Here is a 17,960-nt window from a genome sequence, read left to right as displayed (position 1 = left end):
TAAATAAAATGTAACCTACAATGACATGCCCAATATTAGTCAGGGGATATTAGCAGAAAGATTTCCAATCTTGGAATAAATTCCTTACCAAAAAAAATCTTCACCAATGTGTTTGTAAAGGTGTCTAGTAACACATCTCACAAAGACTGAAATTCAGTTTCCCTAGGAGAATTTTTGACAGCTGCTGAAAGTTGGGGTACCCACCATTTCCCTGCATTTCCATGCAGGGCAAAAAGGTCAAATTTTAATTCTGTTTTAAGTAGCATGTGAGGGGTCAAACTAGGGTGTTTTTATGATTCTGAATCCATTGCAAGCATTTGTTTTGCACCAAAACCACTCCTTGGGCTAAAACAGCCCAATCTCAATGGGCTTTTTACACAAAAAGTATACCTGGACAAGGATGGCTATGGCCGTTTTTAGCAGCTGTCAAAAATTCTCCTAGGGAAACTGAATTTCAGTCTTTGTGAGATGTGTTACTAGACACCTTTACAAACACATTGGTGAAGATTTTTTTTGGTAAGGAATTTATTCCAAGATTGGAAATCTTTCTGCTAATATCCCCTGACTATATAGGGACAACAGGTTTAAAAGTGGTTCTACGTTTGTCTGTAGAGGTACAGAATTAGGAAAAGAGGGCACACAAGTACATTTGAATTCATAACGTTGTATAGCTTTATATATTGCAATAAGGTATGGTTGTCAAAATCCCAAGGCTGATCTCGCAGCACACGGGTTTGCTATCACACGAGTGCGTTTGGGAACCCCTGGTCTACCCTAGTTCAAGTTGGTAACCCATCAAGTCACATTCTTCATGCAAACAAAACTGTGCCAATAAAGTGACTATTACTGTAATCTTCAGAGAACAGGGCTGCATTTGGCTTTATAACCAAGTCCTTGCAATAAGTAATTTCACTCAAAGCTGTAAGAATAGCAACAGAAACATGACCATAGTTATTACCTTAATGAAGGAATCATCTGTGGTGGCTCCATGCTTCACTGCCCCATCCATTCTCCCATCTAAAAAAAAAAGAAGGAAAACGCACATTGCAACTGAAATACTAAGCAAGGCTATACACACACACACACACACACACACACACACACACACACACACACACACACACACACACACACACACACACACACACACACACACACACACACACACACACACACACACACACACACACACACACACACACACACACACACACACACACACACCTCAAGTGTACTGTATGCAGTCTGTTGCACAACACAGCAGATGCTTAGAACCCTTTTCTTGCACTATTTTTGCTTAAGCTATGATCTCACCATGGATGATTATGGTAGTTGTACACTATATTTACAGTATATAAATATACTACCTTGACGAGTTCACAAAATGTGAAGAAATACAGCTTGAAATAATTGTATAACCCATTTGTACAAAGTCTTAAGCTCAACCACTGAAACCCTACAGTATATACACTTCATTGACTGGGGTCCTCTGGGACTATCCTTCCGAAGTCGTTTTTCCATCTACACCAAAATAAGCAATTAGCACAATATGTAAAATTATGATTTTTGATTGTTGTAAAGCCGTTTCTGCTGTTCCACATACAAAATTATGGTGTTTTGGTATTATCGTTCAAAACCTATGTTTCTGCTATTCCACATACAGCCAACCAGTTGAAGAAATCACAGATTGAGACTTTAACCTTTGCTTTTATGAAATATATAAGAGTTTGGAAGAGTGTGGAAGATGCTTCTGAACATGTAATCTACTGCTGGTTTGACCAATTCAAATACTCAATTTGAATTCAAATAATAATATCTTAAAGCTGCACCATGTAACTTTCCTGTTCTACCCCGGAGTTGAACCAAGGTCTCCTGCGCAGCTGCTGACATTGAGCTAATAGAGCCTGCCTGCTTGCTCAGGGGAGAAATTTAATTTTGACCATCAGGTCAAACTTTGTGTCAAATGGATCATCTCAAGGTCGTGTCAAACTTAGACACAGGATCTAAAGGTCTCAAAAGCGCAGGGCAGCTACCAGCCCAATTGTACAAGTTGTATTAACATACTCTACCATACAGATTGGACAAAATAACATTTTATTCACTAAAGACATTTCATAATAGAGCTTTAATATTCATCATTACTGGAAGGCTCGACTTGTTGCTTATTTGGATCTACAAGATCACAACGCATTGCATAGGAACGCGTTGTGGGCTTGTAGTGTAGATAGTCTATTTTTGATGCACACAACTAATTATAAATCATCCTTTAGAGAAAGCCAAGAGTTAGAGGAAAAACATGCTGGATCCCATGGAATCCAAATGGCTGAAGTCAGTCATGGCAACTGAGAAAGCCGATCTACAAGCTGACAACTGAGCTTGAGGATCTGCCATTTTCTTTGTCAGAGTTGACGATATAGTAATCTCAAGCAAACAAGAGGTTACCTATTTGGCCTGTATTCTTTACAACAAACTGACAGGTGAAAAACAAATGGCATTAAAAGTGATCAAGAAAGTCAATCAAAGAACAAGATTTGTGTGCAGAATTTCCTCTTTTGTCAACAAAAGTGCTCTCAAGACTCTAGCTGGAGCCCTCATTCAATGCCATTTTGATTATGCTTGCGGCTCTTGGTTCCCCAACATATCAATGTTACTAAAAACTAAGCTTCAGACCTCTCAAAACAAACTGATACTACCTTAAGCCAATGACCCACCTAATTCCAACACACTTTGCTAGTTTGGGATGGCTCAGGGTAGAAGACCGGATTAAGCAAATATCAATAGGATTGGTATTTAAGATAGTCAAGGGACAGTGCCCTCAATACCGGTCTAACTTCTCCAAACCCACAACACTAGAGGGATCGACGCAACAAATTATGAGCTTGTAAATTGACAATTCTTGCTAGATGATGATGGATTGCATTGATGTGGAAAACAAAAAAACAAAAAACACCCGTGGTATCCTTTAATTTTCACTCGCACTCATTCAAGGGCTATATTCAAGTCTCCCCGACAGCATGTCGTTGCTGTCGGGGAGAAACCTCTTATCTCCATATTCTAACTTTTTGTGTTAAATTGTGGTAAATTAACACCCTACTTGATCATACTACAGAGTCACAGAAAAGAATCAAAAGTAGCAGATCCACAAACTCGCAACACAGGTGAATTAGGCGAGTATGAATAAACACTATTTTATGTGATAATGTGCACAGTGCACACTATATCATTTTATTTAAGTATTTAAAAGAGCACAAAGTAAGTTTCTTACTCTGTAGTCTGTATTATGGATGAAGACAGTACCCAGTCAACTGTGCTCTTTAGATACAGCAATAAAATGATATAGTTTTGGCACATCGAAAAAGAAGAGATCAGAAAGTGTGTGATGTCTACTTTCACTTTCCCGAACTGAACAAAGACCGCAATAAATCTGTGTGACCTCTCCTTGTTCGATATACTCCTTGGCCTCTTCTCTCCTCGCATGGTTTTGACCATAGACACACACGGGCTGACACAGGCGCCTACAAATTCACGCCCACTTTTGACACAGCGCCGCTACTCGAGGTCCTTTAGAACGATGAACTGCAGCTCTCAATGTAATCTCTATGAGAGGCATTGTAAAATACTGTAATTTCACTGGTTAACTACTGAGGCTGTAGTGATTTTTTTTGTGTTCTAATACATTTATTTGATTTGTCCTTTTTAATGTGACATACCTGCCATCTCAATATACAACCCACAATATACTATAATATTCTCCATCAGTGTCTCAAAGTTCTAGCATCTGAAATCTAAGGTTTAAGTGGTCGCATGGTATATACGTCACGGACGCATCCCATGAGGTTTTCAATACCCAGATACGTTTGTGTCTCTCATGTATCATTTTTATAGGCTATTTATTTTGGACAATTATCCGAACAGCATCTCACAAGACTATTTGTATATTAATACTAACCTGGAGTATTCACTAAGTAGTTGAAAATGTCAGGATATGTCACTCCTCCATTTAGTTGGGTTATTTCCCCAACTTAGATTCAGGCAAGTTAATACAACAACGGTAAACCCACACGTTTTAATTTGTCATGTACCGTCGGAGCTCCGTGGTGGGTAGAAAATTAATATAAGCCTATGAGATGTGAAAAATATAGAAATATGAACAAAGTCAGTCAGGATTGGGATGAGAATTCCCCACTTCAGAGTGGACGCTCGGCGCTCGTAAAGACAGTGATGTCACTGAAATGCGACTACTGTGTCTGTCTGCCGTCTACCCTCTGCTGTGTTAACATTATGGGTAACACATAAAAGTGGCAAATTAAATGTGAAACACATCAACTATTAAGAAAACAAGAAGATATGTTGACAAAGACACTGCATACATTTGGAAACATATTTTTATTTAAATCAATATCGTCTCCAGTTAATGTAGGATAATTTTAAAAGTAGGCTAACTCTCATATCCTCTCATAGGGAATGCATTGGCAGCTGCAGTACATCGTTCTAACGGACCTCGACTGGAGGCGCTGTATCAAAAGTGGGCGTGAAATTTGCAGTTCCCGTGTTGGTCTATGCATCCTCAGTGAGAGGAACTGAGATGCAAGGAAAAGATGCAAGTGAAGGAAAGGAGGATACAATTAAGAGACATGGGTTTGGGTCAAAGTGTTACCTCTGTCTGTCTGTGTGACTGTCTGTCTGTCAGTCTGTCTGTCAGTCTATGAACGGGGGCAATAAGCAGACAGATAATGAGCTGTCGATCAACATTCAGTGATGTGGTCTGAACACAGAGCCAAGCAAGGTGAGAGGGACGAGGGCAAAGGAGGAAGAGATACAAGGAGAACATATTTTATAGTATAAGTAAACCAGTCAGTTAACTGGAGAGATAGATAGAGAGCTGATGGAGGAGGAGGAGAGAGGTGGTTAAGAGGAGGGATTAAGGAACAAATCAAGAGATTTGAAATGTGGGACGTATAGAAGAGGCAGGACACAGAGCAGTCCGCAGAGAAGACACAAAAGACATTTCACTGAGACTCTGACACACACACACACACACAACCCCCAAAAAAAACAACCCTGGACACAATGACGGATAGCAGAGCCTTCTGAAGTTCCTGCAGGAGCTGTGATTAATGTGAGCGATTTACAATGACAACCGGGCTTCCGTCACATTCCCTCGTCACAACTTCTACAAAGCTTCTTTTGACAAGCTATGACGACAACAGTAAAAGCATTGGTTCTCAAAGAGGGGTATGGGGGGGGGGGGTTCCAGCTAGGGGGGTCCCAAGTAAAAGAAGCTAACATAGCATCACAATCATTTTAACCTTTTATACGTTAGATATTCAAAGATAACAGATATACAAGCTCATTTAAGCGCGGCACCAAGTGCTGCTATGAGCTTGTAGCTATTTTTCAAAAATCTTGAACATTTTAAACACAAATCTTTGCTTTTGGGGGTCCCAGGCACAACACATTTTCTAATAGGGGTCCGAGGCGTCGCCTTTTACAAAGAGAAATGTTTTACATTCATTATCTCAGTTTATTACACGGCTTGGTTGAATGCTCGATTCTGATTGGTCAATCATCGGTCATTATTTCTGGATAATGACCGATGAGCTCAATAATGGACCGCTGTGTAATCAGAGACTCAGAACACCTGCTCATATCAATCTGCGCTGCTTGGTTTTATGCTTTATCCAACATGACAGCCATGTAAACAAACAAACAATGTAATTTACAACTAAACGTTGCTCTCAAGAATGTTTTTGAAAACATTCGAAGTGAGAAATAGACAAAAGTCATTCTATTTGATCCTCTACACTTCCTTGTTTATCGTGGCGCAACAACGGGGGAATACCAAAACACTCGCCCCAAAACACAGTCGCCCCGGGGCAAATACAGCGGTATTACAGGCAAATCCAGCGGTATATAGAATGGGGGTGAGTGTGTCTTCCCATTACCTTATGGAATACTGTCATTTGTTTTCCGAGGCAAACTTGTCCGCCCAGCCCAATACTTATGGAATACTTTCATTGCCGTAAGCAAGGAAGTACGTTTTGTTGTTACTTTTGAGTCAATTTATTTATTTATGTATTAAGTAGCCGTGTAATAAGCGGGATGATGTATGGGGATGTAGTCATTATTGAAATTTAACCTTTCAATAATGACTTCAGGGTGACTTCAGGGTGATAATGCACCTCGGCTCCGCCTCGGTGCATTATCACCCTGTCGGGCCCATACATTATCCCTTGCTCAATGGCTCCTCATGGTCTAAACGAAGAGTTTGACATCAAACCATTCTTGTAACTTGTCTTGTCTTTTTAATATTGCGCTTTGTCTTTATTATGTATAGCTGACTGTGTATGACTCTCTGTATAGTTCAGGGAGCTTTGCTTTTATACATAGTGGACAGATTTTGTATGGGGCATGGACACTTGATATCTGTGGGTATGTGTGTGTGTATATATATATATATATATATATTATTTTAATGTCTTATGTATCTGCTCACTCTGGCACAGACTGTATTTGTAACCTAATTGTATGATTTGTGATTAATTCCAAATTGGGGCGTTGTCCCCGGGTGTCCTCATTCATAGATTGATGTGAGCTCTGCCCACTATTCCCCTTATACACCTGCCTTTTCAAACGCTGTTCAGTACACCTGACGAAGAACACAGAGGCCGCCCGAAACGTTATGTATGTTTTTTATACCGCTGCATAAATAAATATATTTTTCTGGGAGCATTAAGACAGTGTGCAGACCTTCTCCCTCTCTACAAACATGAGATGTGTGACACTGCAGAGGCACCATACCTTATGGTGGGGATTTCTATGTCCATCACTGAAACAACACAGAACAAAATATAGACTGTTTTCTGTAACTTCTAATTAACCACACGAACCCCATAGCCTCCTTAGTCTTGTAATTGGGCAAAAAAAAATCGTCTGACATTCAGCAAAAATTGCCGATCTGCAAGCTCGTGACCCGTCACATTGCAACGTGTTGTGAGCTTGTATTATTCAAATGTTTTTATTGATTTTTCAAGACATACACGTAACAACATATAACAAACTACACAACACCACAGACACTAGTACACAATATCAAATGAAACAGATATTCATATCCACCATTAATCAATTGACCGAAAATGCAAGGACATTTTTAGTGCAATATATTTTCATGACAAACGGTATTAATACCACAAAAATTACAGTCAATAAGAGAATGAAAAAAAAAGAAAGATAGATGAAAGAAAAGTCAGTAAAACAGCAAAATCAAATAACTGGGAAGAAAGGGGGAAGGGAGGGGGGGGAAGAAAGGCAAATGGCTATACTACAATGGCTATATTGTAACAGTAGAATACACCTCCTCAAAATATGACAGGAACGGTTGCCAGACTCTAGTATACTTCTGAGTGGAGCCTCTGATCGTATATTTAAGCTGTTCAAGTTTTAAATGTGACATAACATCCGCCACCCAGTGTTTGTGGGATGGCGGAGCCGCTTTTTTCCAACTGAACAATATCAGTCGTCTAGCAAGTAAAGAGGAGAAGGCTATAGCTTCAGCTTGGTGATTCGCTATTGGTGTTCCCTGTGGGAGAACACCAAACAATGCAGTCACTGGATTGGGGTCTATAGTTGCCCTACACATATATGAAAAGGTACTAAATACCTCCGTCCAGAATGTAGTCAGTCTAGGGCACGACCAAAACATGTGGCTAAGGGTAGCTGGGTCCTGATTACACCTAACACAAGCTGGATCTAAATTGGGATAGAAAGTAGCTAGTCTACTTGGGGATAGATGCAACCTGTGTAAAACCTTGAATTGTATCAACCCATGTCTTATGCAAATTGAAGATGAATGTACCAGTGAAACTGACGACTGCCGAATTGAAACGGGCAGGTCCATCCCTAGCTCTTCCTCCCAAGCCCTTGCTACATGATTAAGCGACGGGGAAGCTACCCTCTGGATGCTGTCATATACCCTAGAAACTATGCCCCTGCCTCCCGGGTCCCAGCTCAAGCACTCGTCCACCCAGGTACCTTGTGGAGTTGCCAGGGAAAAGTGTCTTATGATCAGTGTTGGAATAGTTACTACAACATAGTAATATGTTACTTATTACATATTACTTGTTTAAAAAGTAATGTAGTTACTTTACTTATTACTCCCTGCCAAAAGTAACTAGTTACTTATTACTTAGTTACTTTTGTTTTCTCGCCCCCAGTAATTGCATCCTTTCTCCCCAAAAGTCTGACTTTGCATTTTCAACATTAGCAGTTGTTTTTTTTCTCTTTTCTGCTGCAGCCTACATTGTAAAATCCTCATTGTTGATTTAACTCTGAAAAGTGTTCTGTACACATGACGGGTCCATTTGGTTCTATTTGTACACTCATTTCAATTATATTAACACTAAGACTTTTACTGTGTATGAATTCATAACTTACAGACTAAATGAAAACCATTTGACTATGAATTGAATACTAAGGACCTCAATGGAAACAAGACCGCAAGGACTTTTTTGGAAGTATTTTAAATGTATTTCATGTATTTTTTGCCTAAAAAAATATTCAAATTCAAACACCTGGGCTCAAACAGATAATGACTCATCATGAGACACAATCTTTGAACAACTTCTGTTGTTTATTAAACAAAATGTATTCTAATAAAATACAAAAATAAAAAGGCTCCCATAGCAACACATATCATCGTGGCAGAATGTAGGAGCAAATGCAAGTAAAAAAAAATCAATCATTCTGTATGACTGCTGAAAATAAAGTGCTTCATTTCTTTGTAAACAAAAGTAATTCTTTTTTATAATGATTTATTTATTGACAATGTACAACGTACACATCATTATCACATTTCTTCTTCTTTTTTTTTTTTTGTAAACAAGACATAATAAAAAATACAAAAAATAAAGAAAAAGACACAATACACAAAAACAAAACAGAAATAAGACAAAAATACAAAAACAGTCCTCCCATGCCCTCCCCCCACCCCTTTCCCAGAATGGTACACTACTCAACACTCAACATTCTCTTATTTTCCTTTTTTTTTTCACAACACCTTTCAGACAGTATCAAATATCATAAAGCAAACAAAAAATAATAATAAAAACCAGAGGAGATAGAAAAATCAGCTGTTAGGAGATAGTGATGGAAGAACTTCAAAGAAATTACCCCAGATTTTCTGATATATTGCAGGTTTTCTTCTTACATTATACAATATCTTTTCTGGTGTGCAATAGGATGAGAGTTCATTTAACCAGTGTCTCTGCGAAGGTGAATTTTCGGATTTCCAATTCACTAGGATGACTTTCTTCGCGGCTGTACTGGCGAGCGACACGAAATACTTTTTATTAAAATTTATATTGAGCGGATTGACGTCCCCTAGTAACCATATTCTTGGGTCATGTGGAATGTCAGATTCCACGATCTCCGAGACACTGGACAAGATGAACTTCCAATAATCATCTAAGTGTGGGCAGCTCCACAACATATGAACCAAATTACCTTCTGATACTTTACATCTTTGGCACAGAGGGGAAATATTCCCATCCATCTTGTGCAATCTGAGTGGGGTAAAGTAAGTTCTATGAAAAATGTTAAATTGCATCTGTCTATGTTTTGTTGAAATCAACACTCTCTGGGACCTCTCTAAAATGTTTTGCCAATCCACATCATCATAAGTGCATCCCAAGTCTGTCTCCCATTTATGTTTAAAAGTCATTGCATTATAAATTGGCAGATTTTTGTTTAGAATACTATAAATGGAGGATGTTAGACCTTTGGTGGAGGTAACAAGTGTACTAGCCATGTGATCCTCCAAAGGGGATTTATTAGGGATATTTGGAAAGTCTGTAGATTTTTCTCGAATCCAATGTCTAATTTGGAGATATTTAAATAGGTCATGTCTGGGCAGGTTAAATTTGGACGACAATTGTTGAAAGTTTGACAATATATCGTTTTTGTATAGATCCCCCACAGTTCTGATTCCATTATTGACCCATCTCTTCAATGTACCATCAGCTATGGGGTATGGAATATTAGGGTTTTCCCATAAAGGTGTCAATCTCATCAGAGATGTATCTTTTCCTAATAATTTATGGGACTCCTGCCATGCTTCAAAAGCGCTCAATATTATAGGATTCTTTGTAATTTTGGAGAGGGTTTTCTTTGAGCCCAAAAAGGGAACGATCTTCAGAGGGGTTAGACCAAGCTCTACCTGTTCTATATGCAGCCACCTGACCTCACCAACCTCAGGGTGTAACCATGTCCATAAAGGGCGGAACTGCGAAGCCAAATAGTAACATCTAAAATTAGGGAGATTTAGGCCTCCCTTATTATAGGGGGCTTGGAGTGTGCTTAATTTGACACGTGGAGTTTTGTTCTGCCACAAAAAGGAGGAAATGGGTTTGTTGAGATCACTAAAAAATCCTTTGGAAACAGACAATGGGATGCACTGAAACAGATAGATAAATTTTGGCAACACATTCATCTTAATCGTATTCACTCGACCAATTAGGGACAAAGGCAAATCAGTCCATCTTTGAACATCGATCTTAACTCTCTCCAATAGTCTTAAATAATTGTCTTTAAAAACCTTATCACGCTCTTTTCTAATATTTATACCCAGATACTTGAAACCACTAGGACACGTTTTAAGTGGATCAATAAGTTCTCTGACATTTGTATCCTGTGCATTTAAAGGAAGAACCTCACTCTTAGTTAGATTTATTTTATAACCCGAAGCTGCGCTATACTCCTGTAAACACTGGAACAATGGAGGGACTGAATCGGCCAAATCGGTCAAGTAAATCAATACATCATCAGCATACATGGACAGTTTATGTTCAGTTGTACCAAATTTAACACCAGAAATAGCTTCATTGGCTCTAATTGCAAGGGCAAACGGTTCAATGGCGATCGTAAACAACATGGGAGAGACGCAGCAACCCTGTCTAACTCCTCTAGAGAGCAAGAAGGGGTCCGACAGATGCCCATTGGTAAGAATTTGAGCCCTTGGCGCATTGAAAAAGGTCTTAATATACTTTATCATTTTTTCTCCAAAGTTCATTCCCTCAAGAGTCTGAAACAGGAAGCTAGGTTCAATTCTATCAAAACATTTTTCCGCATCCATTGATATTATTAATGTGGGCTCCTTTGTCCTTTGAGCAGCATCTATTATATGGAACAAGCGGCGAACATTATCTGACCCTTGCCTCCCCTTGACAAATCCTGTTTGGTCAGGATGGATTATTTTTGGCAAGACCAGTTCCAATCTGGTTGCGACCATTTTAGAGATTATCTTGTAGTCTGCATTTAAAAGACTTAGGGGTCTGTAGGAGCCACATTTTTGTCTATCTTTGTCAGGTTTGGGTAATAATGTTATAGTTGCCAATTCCAGAGTTGGTGGGAGGGCTTGACTGTCCAGTGCTTCCTTAATCATATTTGTCAATGGGGGTAATAATTTATCTGAAAATGATTTAAAATATTCAATTGGAAAACCGTCTGGTCCAGGGGCTTTATTATTTTGCAGAGAGTTAATGGCCAGGAGAACCTCCTCCTCAGTTACATCAGCATCTAGCCATTCTTTATCCTCAGGATTGATCTGAGGAAGAGGTACGCCCTCCAGGAAACGCTCTGCAGCAGCATTAATGGTGCCATGATCAGATTTATATAATGTTTCGTAAAAGAGTTTAAATTCAGCATTAATCTCTGTTGAACCAGTCAGAACACTGCCCTCCTCGTTAACAATGGAGTGAATAATCCTGTCTGCATCCTCCTTTTTAATTTGCCATGCTAGAAGCTTACTTGTTTTATTTCCATATTCATAATAGTGATAGTTGGTCCTAGCCAGAGCAGCCTCCGCCTTATTAGTGCACAAATTATTGTATTGAATCCGTTTTGAGGTCAAAGTATTAAAAACGTCCACTCTATTAGTTTGAGAATGTTGCTGTTCCAGCATTTTAATTTCTACGTCCAATTTTAATAAGGTTTCTCTCTTTTCCCTTGATTTATGAGCACTGTAAGACAGAATACAACCCCTCATATAAGCCTTCAACGATTCCCATACATTGGCATGAGAAGCCGAGTTCAAATTAGCCTCAAGAAAGTGATCAATTTGAGTGTTCATAGAGGAGATAAAATCCGGATCTTTTAACATGAATGATTTAAATCTCCATCGAAACGAGGAGGGCCGTACAGACTCCATTTTCCAAATCAGCTTTACTGGGTTATGATCAGATAATGCAGCTGGTAAATAAGCACAGCTCGTTACCCTTGTAATTATATTTTGTGGAGCTAAAAACATGTCAATTCTGCTATAGGATTTATGTGTATTAGAATAGAAGCTGAAGTCCTTACCATTGGGGTTAAGTGTACGCCAAATGTCACACAGTCCTAAGTCCTTCATACCATGGTTCAACACCGAGGCTGCTCTGGATGGTGTAAGTGTTTTTGGTTGAGAACGGTCAGCTGTCGGGGATAAAACCAGGTTGAAGTCACCTCCGACAAGGCACTGGCCCTCGACTGCTGCTAGTTTCAAGAGAAGGTCACTAAAAAATGATGGATCATCATGATTGGGACCATATATGTTTACTAATGTTACCCTGTTTGAGTTCAAAACACAATCTAAGAGCAAGAATCTGCCATTCCTATCCTTTTTTACTGAGTTCAATTTGAACATTATGTTTTTGTTTACAAGTATGGCAACTCCACGTGCACTAGTAGTATAGGAGGAAAAAAAGACGTGGCCGATCCAGTCCCTTCTTAGCTTCATATGCTCCAGATCAGTAAGGTGAGTTTCCTGAATGAAGGCAACACCTGTGGATAATTTCTTTAAATAAGTAATTATTTTCTTCCTCTTGATTGGAGAGTTAATTCCCTTTACATTCCAGGAGACAAAATTTAGTTCACTAGTCATTTAAATTAGTATGGAGCATATTATGATAATAAATTCCCAGCCAGGAGCACAGCGCAACAGGATTCCAACAATGTAAAGTGAGCTATGAGTCAGGTATTGTGTCATGAATAAGGAGCTGTAGCTATTAAAATACAATAGAGAGCCCAAGTAGTGACCATTCAAATCCCCAGGAGCCCATGAAATATCCCCAAGAAAACAGAAAAACAGAAAAACAAACATTAGATGGGCTACTCTTACCTAGTGTAAGGTTGCCCTCACAGTTACTATTCATCTCTCTAAATACCAACCTCAATACAGAACAAAAATAAAAAGATTTGAAATAAAGTAGTGAAATAAAGTAGTGAATTGAAGCCTCCATCCTGCAGCTCTGAGAGAAGAAAAGAAATCCCATTATTTTGTTTTTTTTTTGAAAAAGTCATATCCACACCTCGCCTGACGATGGCGCCAATTAACCACAAAAAAAAAAAAACAGGTCAATTCTGACACTGCAGTCTAGCAACATCCCCGTGTAGCCTGTAGACATTCTTAGCATTCCAATCCCGCCCCCTCTCTCTGCTCCCTGCTAAATCTATACAAAGCACATCAGAAGTCAAAATAGTCCCCAAAATAATTTAACTTAGCAAAAATAAAAAATATGTAGAAGTATGCATATACTTTATAGCCTAACCGATATGAGCAACAGCAAAATTCAATTATATAAATTAAAGGAGTGAGGAGTATGGGCAAGATGGTAGGCCAAGCATATTTAAACAAAATAATAAGTCTAGACACCCCAGTTATTTTTTTTAAAACTTATCAATTCTAAAATCAAATATTATACTATAAGAAAAAGTAGTCCAAATGGGTTTCTACTATGTTAATTCAATAACTGGAGTGCCTATAAGGATGTCAGGTTTGATGTAGATGGAGGCATCATCACTAATAACGTCATTCGTAGTAAATCACAACATCGGTCAAAATTATTCCCCCCCTCCCCAACAAAACAAAAACTACAGATCAACATTTGAAGATATCTGATATTTGAAAAGTTAAATTCGAGCCAGAGTTCAATAAAAGAAACATCAAATTCACCATGTTAGGGAGCTTTTGTAACAGAAAAAAAAGGCAAAACAAATAACCTAGCGGTGGAGCAATAATAAAAAATAAACAATAGATCAGGCAGAGCCAGTATATAAAGATGAAAAAAAAGGAGAGAATACAGAAGTGGTGATCCGAAATATAAACAAAAAATAGTCCTTGTAAAATCCAATTGTAACAAGGTAGATCCCCCTCTACGTGTAATGTAAGTCAACTAAAAAAAGTCAAACATATCTATATCAGGGAAAAGACATTGTAAAGGTAGTTATATGACTTACTCCCACTCCTTTTTCAGGAAGAATAGTTCCGTGGCTGTCCTGCCATAATGTCCGCTAGGTTTAACCTGTTGAAAAATGATCCTAATAAAAAAAAAGTTTTAATCCAAGGTCTTCAAGAAGTCCTCCACTTCTTCCGGTGTGTTGAACCATTTCACAGCTCCACCGTGGGCGACACGCAATTTTGCTGGATGATGTAGGCGATAGTCAGTGATGTTTTTATCCAACAGCAGCTGTTTTACCGCTTTGTAGGCATTCTTTTTGCGTCGCGTCTCGGCGCTGCAGTCAGGGTGGAGATATATTCTTCTTTTGTCGAGGAAGACTTCTTTCATCTCTCTGGATCGGTGGAGCATCTTTTCTCTGTGCTTGAAGTTGAGGATTCTTGCTATCAGTGGCCTGGTCTTGTTCTCAATGGGTTTACCGAGGCGATGGCAGCGTTCAACGATAAACGGGGTTTCAAAGACGATAGGGTTGAGGACCTGTGGTATAATGCGTTCTAGGAATGCAGTAGCATCCCGACCTTCAGCATTTTCTGGTATATTAAACAAAACCACGTTATTTCGTCTACTCCTGTCCTCATAATCATTCAATTTGCCTTCCGCGTCTCCCAACTGCTTCTCAGCCTTTTCGAGTCGGAGAAGAACGTCCGCCATGTTGTCTTCATTAGCAGACACGCGTACTTCCATTGCTCCAACTTGGTCTGATAAAGTTGATAGAGAGTTCTCAATCGCCTTGAGAGCCGATTGAATGTTGGATGTTTTGGCATCAATCTGTTTAGACAAATCATCTTTGCACTCACGTATCGCTTTCAACACCGTCTCTAACGTTAGGGGTCCACCTCCGACCGCCATTGTTTGGCACGATGTGGCGTCGTTAGAATCCTCCGACAAAGTAGCCTTTTTGCTTCTGAGGTTGTAAGTTTCCATGCACCGACCGACGAAATAATCCAACTATTGTTCTGTTAGTTGAGGTTTTTTAAACAAATGATAACATTTTGAAGTAACTGTGAGGCAAACCGTCGGAGCTCACATGTGCATGACCGTTCTCGTCAACAGCCAAACCGGAACCTTCAACAAAAGTAATTCTAATAGAATAAAAAGGCTCCCATAGCAACACATATCATCATGGTTCGTGGTGGGTGTGTAGGAAATGTAAACTTCAACAAAACAATCATTCTTCTGACTGACTGATATTTAGTGCATCATTCAGGACACAAAACAACATATCAGGAAAACAAAACAAAACAATATGCTGGTGGACGCAAAAACCTTTTATCTGATAGCAACCAATTAAACAAAAAACCTCTTGATAAAGTGCTTAATTTCTTTGTAAACAAATGTATTCTAATAAAATAAAAAGGCTCCCATATCAACACATATCATCGTGGATGTAGAAGAAAATTTAGGTAATGTAAACTTCAAAACAATCATTCTGTCTGACTGATATTTAGTGCATCATTCAGGACACAAAACAAAATATCAGGGAAAAAAAACAAAAGTGTGTTCCACTTCCTAGCAGCCTATGTACTAGTCTAGGCCTACAGTTAAGTGGGCATTGGGCAGCAATGGGCAATATGCTGCTGGTGACTTGCCTAATAGCCTATTGCTCACATCTGAAATGGCGATTATATCAACAATGACAAGGAGAAGCCTGCTGTGCCGCCCTTCCGCAGCTGATAATTCACACATAGACAAGTGCGCAACGTTTCCGTATCCGCTCCGACCGGATCAGCAAGCAGCCTGCATAGCAACTGGATCCCAACCAGTCTACCATTATATCAATTGACCAAAAACAACACAGGATCAAATAAACACACTCAAACCCAGAGTACCACCAAGGCTCGTGAAAAAAAGTAATAAGTTACTTTTTGAAAAAAAGTAAAGGTAATAATATTACTCAAAACATGAAAGTAATTAGTTACGTTACTAGTTACTGGGAAAAAGTAATAATATTACTTTAAGTTACATATTACTTTAGTTACTTTCCAACACTGCTTATGATAAAACTGCGTACTTGTAGATATTTAAAGAAGCTCGATTGTGGAATATCAAAATCCCTCTTCAACTGCTCAAAAGAAATGAAGTGTCCCTCTTTAAAGAGGTCCTTCACACACTTAATTCCCCTCCTATACCAAAGCTGATAGGATGGATCTGTGAGAGAAGGAACAAAATTACAGTTCGCCCGGATGGGGGAAGTGATGAGGGCCTTTTTAAGTTTAAAGTGAATTCTGAACTGTGTGTTGTGAGCTTGTAGATCGGCTATTTTCTGGTAAGAGATTTGGTGTAGAGGGGAAAAAAGGAGGGGGCCATGGGGGACTCCAGTCAACGAGGGTTTAAAATGGTTAATGATAAAACAAAAAGAAGTCCTGCCTACCGTTAGCCTTGGCCCTTGAGGGTGTCATCTCTTCTTCATCCAAAAGGTGTTTCCTTCCATTCAGAAATTCCACTAAAATTGAAACATGAAACCAGATCAGTTATTTGGTTCAAATAAGTCAGACACCAGATCTGCTATTAGAAGGTTCACATTTCAACATCATGCACTTGTCTCTAATTGCCCCACCAACAAGTGCAAACGTAGCTACCACATTAACAAAGTACAAAGTAGACTGTCATTCAAAATGTGATGATTATAATGTGCTTTACAACATCCCTCTCTGTAGAATGTAATTCAACTTTTATAATCAAACTTTAAAAGGTAACTCATCAGCAATAAAGTCTGCATCATGAATCATGATACTGCTTACATACATCTTTATTTTTGAAGGGTGTTTTGTTCTTCTCAAATAACCTACAGTAACTAAGGATCTGCAGACAAAATATTGTACTATTTACTCCACTATGAATAATTTAAAAACTTCAGTTACTTTGTATATCTTGATTATTATTACAAAACATACATTGACTACTTCAGACCACTTCAATGCATCGCGAATCGATGCATTGTGAGCTTGTAGATCTGCTATTTTAAAAGATTTTTTAATACATTTTAAAACTTGTGAAATGGGATAATGTGTACTTTTTCTGCATAATGTGTACTTTTTACTTTTGGTACTTTAAGTACATTTTGGTACCAATACTTTTACACTTATGCTCAAGTAAACTTTGAATTCCAGACTTTTACTTAACAGAGTATTTTTTCTACATTCCAGTACTGATACTTTTACTTAAATAACCTGCCAAAGTTTTGTGAGCAGTGGGCTAGTCCAGTGGGCTAGTGGGTATGCAAGTCCACAATATGGTCACATATTTTGTCACAAAAGTTCACTGTATCACCGATTCACTGCAGAGCTAGCAGAACTGATATTTAATGGACAGATGCTTGCATTGCGTTGGTGGCGCGGGTTATTAAATAACATAATAACATTATAATAACTGTGTGAATATGAACTTTTACCCCAGGGATCATGCAGGCACGTCCACTAATGATTACAAACAAGAAACCTTTCTATATCATAGAAAGGTTCTGTTTAAAACTGAATCCATTTGAATGTTAGCATTAGCAAATTAATGCTACAATCTGGGTATCCATTTGTAAAAATGTATTGATATATTCAACTCTAAGTTCGCCTTCTTCTAATATTAAAACAAAACAAGAACATGGTTTACTCTTGTTTTAATGAAAAAAGCATCTATCCCGTCGGCAGTCAGTCATCCAATCACGATACGACGCGACTCGCCATCATATCCTGATTG

The 17,960-nt window shown here is 38.7% G+C and overlaps 1 pseudogene across 1 annotated transcript in view; it reads right to left on the bottom strand.

Annotated features, from left to right (window-relative positions):
* Positions 1-17,960, bottom strand: part of LOC308088817 (general transcription factor 3C polypeptide 3-like) — a 115,202-nt pseudogene that overhangs the window by 86,330 nt on the left and 10,912 nt on the right. The gene's annotated exons all lie outside the window — the stretch shown is intronic.

Source organism: Gymnoscopelus braueri, assembly GCF_963280865.1.
Source record: "Gymnoscopelus braueri genome assembly, chromosome: 1".
NCBI lineage: Eukaryota > Metazoa > Chordata > Actinopteri > Myctophiformes > Myctophidae > Gymnoscopelus > Gymnoscopelus braueri.
This window is presented reverse-complemented; position numbering and strand designations above follow the sequence as displayed.